Source organism: Copidosoma floridanum, unplaced genomic scaffold (assembly GCF_036245765.1).
Source record: "Copidosoma floridanum isolate Cflo_tuat_1 unplaced genomic scaffold, Cflo_Japanese_pri ptg000020l, whole genome shotgun sequence".
Classification (NCBI taxonomy): Eukaryota; Metazoa; Arthropoda; class Insecta; order Hymenoptera; family Encyrtidae; genus Copidosoma; species Copidosoma floridanum.
Genome location: NW_028321897.1, coordinates 16,085,484 through 16,089,523, shown reverse-complemented (window position 1 = coordinate 16,089,523; position 4,040 = coordinate 16,085,484).

Here is a 4,040-nt window from a genome sequence, read left to right as displayed (position 1 = left end):
TAGCGGAAATCTTATCTAATATGGTTTCCAAACTAAATGTGTGTGACTATTTCCCTTGTTCAGTTTTATTTTAGAATTGGTTTGTAACCGAATTTCCAGAATTTTCAGTAGTTATTGTCATCCTCTGATAACCGTTGATTTTGCTAGTAGGTAAGGGATATTAGGATTGGCTATAAATAGAGTAATTGACGGATTATAGCTGAGTGCGCAATTGGTAAAAATTTTTTAATTGCATCTGTATTTCCTGATAATCAAAATTAAAATAATTTGAAAATAAGATTTTTTGTTGTTCAAACTTTGCATGCCTCACGTCCTTCAAAATCTACTAATAACACTGTTCTGAAGTGCATCACATTTAATCGTAATTGTACTTGTAATTATTTTGTTATTAAATCCCCTTTTTTTTTTGTATTGCCCATAATGTTTTTCTTTTGATAGTTTATTTTTTCTTACAGAAAAAAATAATGATTATTATTATTTACTTATTTATTGTTATTTTTGTTATATTTTTTCCATGGTTTCAAGTATAAACATATAATATTCTTATTATAAACAATATTACTCATTGGTTTTTTTTTTTTGACAATGCCTGTTCTTTTTAAGGGTTGCAAAATACAATAACTCTATCTTTTATCACATTCCTTATTTTTCCGTAAGTTAGATGTTGTACAGCCAAAAAACTTTTACATAAGTATACTTTTCTCTTTCTTATTTTTTTTTCTTTGCCTTTATTTTGCGCGTGCATTTGAAGATCACAACGAGAAAAATTTTTTTTTTGTTTTTGTATTTTATCGATATTATTTCTTCAGAAAGGAGGGTGTTAATTGTCTAAATGTCTGTTGGTTACGTAGTTATTAATTATTTTATATTTTCTTTTCGTATAATTTGTTGCTTTCTTTTGCGACTCGTCTGAGGGCCGCGAATTAATAAAAAACAACGATTTTTTCTATACATATTTATACACGTACGTTTCTGTGTATCCTGTCTTCCTATACAATATACAATATCGGTATACTACCTTTATTACTCTTATCCTTAGTATTGCTTCTGTCACCATTATTATCATTATTGTATACCTACTATTATTATTATTAACATCGTTAATATTGTTATAACTATCGTCGTTGTATTCTCTTTAGTTAATGGCTTACAGTCGCCTTAAGGGTCTGGTGGAAGTGGTGGTTCAGGTGGAGACTTTATGTGCTTTTCGTTGGGCTCCCACACTCTTTTTTACTTTTTCTCACTCTTTTTCTCGCTCTCCGTATCCCATGCGTCCTCTTCATCATTTTTTTCGTCTTGCTCGTTTACGGCGTGGTCGTTGCTATCTCCTTCAAAAGTTCCTTCTGTGTTATCTCGAGAGTCCTGGGTATCGGAATCGTCGTTTTGCCTATCATTATTATATTTGGGTGAGTGATCGCCGCGAGTTCCTTCTACGACGGCTCAATAGTGTTGGTTTCTAAGATGCATGTGCTCAAATTCTTCGTCTTTCCCCCCCATGAATTGTTGGTATACTATCTTATCGGATGATACTTGTAGGTGTATACATATGTTTGCTTCATATTCTTGTAAAAATATAAAAGCACATTCTTCATCACCAAATTTATGGCTGTTATTTAATATTTGTTTTGTTCCTTTTGGGTCCTTACATTTATTTATCCATTCTGACCCGCGTAGAATTTTTCTGATCTAGTCTGTTGACTCTGTTAAGCCGTATAGAAGTTTTAGGCAATGGAACAGACAGTTCCGTCTCGAAGGACATCGATTATTGTTAGCTGTCTGTAAGGCTCTGCGCATTGGGTCCCCGATACTCGAATCTTTGCAACCTCTTCTTCGTTCATTGTGGTTAGTGTGATATCGCTTTCCCATACATAGATTCTAATGCCCTCTTTCCCTTTAATGTCTTTATTCTCAACGTCGATTGAGACCTTTGCTCGGAATTAATTGGTTAGTTCATTGAATATTGACCTTAAATTGGTATTTTGACCTTTGTTATTATTATACTAATCGTTCCTGCCGTTGGGTACCTGTGTATCTGGTGGTTGTTGGCTCTCGTGTTCGTTCAAGGCCGTTCGGCTTTGTTCGGTCATTTCTGTCCCCTGCTCATCTACTTGCTGTCTACCTTTGGCTCTACTCTCTCTCTGGTCATGTATATCTTCTTTAGTTTCCAATTTCCCTTCACTTTCTTTGTCTCTGTCAGGTGTATTTGCTGCTGCTGTTTCTCCTATTGCTTTCCTAGCTTTCCGCTCTCTTTGTTTCTCCGCTCTTTCTGCTGCCTCGCTATTCCGTGCTAGTTGGTAACCCCAATGTTTTTCTTGCTCGGTATTCCTCTGCGTTGCTGCCAGTGTATCACAATGCGCGATAACAATTTTCTTTGAGTTGTGCGGTTGCTCAGCAGTGTTAGAAAAATCTGCAATTTTCCTACGAAGAGTATCTTACTGTCGTTTACTGGTTCTATGTTGTATTTTCTCTGTTACACACTTGTTAATAAATGGTGTGCTCGTCGTTTTTACCCCTTTTTCCATGTTTTTCTCTTTGCACATGTACGCCAGTTTATCGTCCGCTGGTCCTTGTGACAGAATTTTTTCTTTATCGTTTACTGCTGTAAGGGTGTTTTAATGTGCCTTATCTTTTAGTTTTCCATCAATTTCCGTTCTGATCCTGTGTCTGTATTGCTGCAGTTGTCGGTACTTGATACCTGTTCGCTTTCTCTAAGTTTTCTGGGCTTCTTTTTAATTTCCTTCTCGTCTCGCTCATCTGAGTCAGACGTTTCGATTTTTACTTTCCTGTTCTTTCGTATTAGATTCCTCTGTCTCTTTGTACGCATTTTATATATTCTTGCTGGTGGTGCATTTATGTCTTTGTAATTGTCCCTTTTCTGTTTTTCCTCACACTTTTACAGCTCCCGGTGTGGTAGTTCTAGGTTTTCTTTCCCTTCTTTAAGTACTGGATTGCAAGAAAGAGAGTCCGGTGCTTTATTTTTCTGTCCAGGTCTATCAAAAACATTGAACTCATATCCACGGAGTTCTGCCTTCAATCTTGTGAATCTTAAGTCCAGTTTCTTTGATGTGTGAAAATGTTTGAGTGGTTTATGGTCAGTTATGACTGTAAATTTACGATCGAACAAATATGGCCTGAACTGCTTCTTGGCGTACACTATTGCCAATATTTCCTTGTCGTATGTCGGACATCGTAATTCACTGTCTTTTAAGCATCTGGATGCATATTTGTAGTCAGTTGCGTCGATTGTTATGATAAAGGGTTCGTTTATATCTGGAGCCTTCAGCACTGGCTCACTGCACAGAGCATGTTTAGGTTTTATTAATGCATGTTCTTGTTCTTTTTCCCATTTAAATTCAGCTGTTTTTCTAGTAAGCTTTGAAAGAGGTTGGGCTATTTTTGCGTAATCCTTAAAGAAGCGTCAAAAGTACCCCACCAACCCGAGAAATTATTTAATTTTTCCCGCATTTGTTGATTTAGAAAAACTTTTAACTGCCTTAATTTTCTCTAGATTTGTTTTGATCTGGCCATTGTCTACAATATGACCGAGCACTTTCGCTTTCTTTCTAAGAAATTGGCATTTTCTTGGTTCTATTGTGAGGTTTGCATCGGCTAGCCGATTTAGGAGCCTTTTGAATATTATCTCATGTTGTTCCAAGTTTTCTGCGAATACCATGATGTCATCCATATATACCTCTATCTTCCGTCCTTGTAAGCCTGCTAGTGCCAGTGTTATCACTCGCATAAATGTACTTGGCGAGTCTATACATCCCATAGGCATTCGTTTATATTGGTAATGTCCGTTTGGTCCTGAGAACGCAGTTTTATGAGCGTCCTCCTCGTGAATCTCTACTTGGAAAAACCCGCTCTTTAGATCTATAACGGTTATATATTTTGCAGCCGCTAAATTTTCCAAAATTTCATTCTAGAATGGCAGTGGATAGCACGTACCGACTGTTATTTCGTTCAATAGCCGGAAATCTGTTATGACCCTCCAGCGTTTTTCTTCGTTTGGTCCCACGTTTTTCGGGACAATCCACATA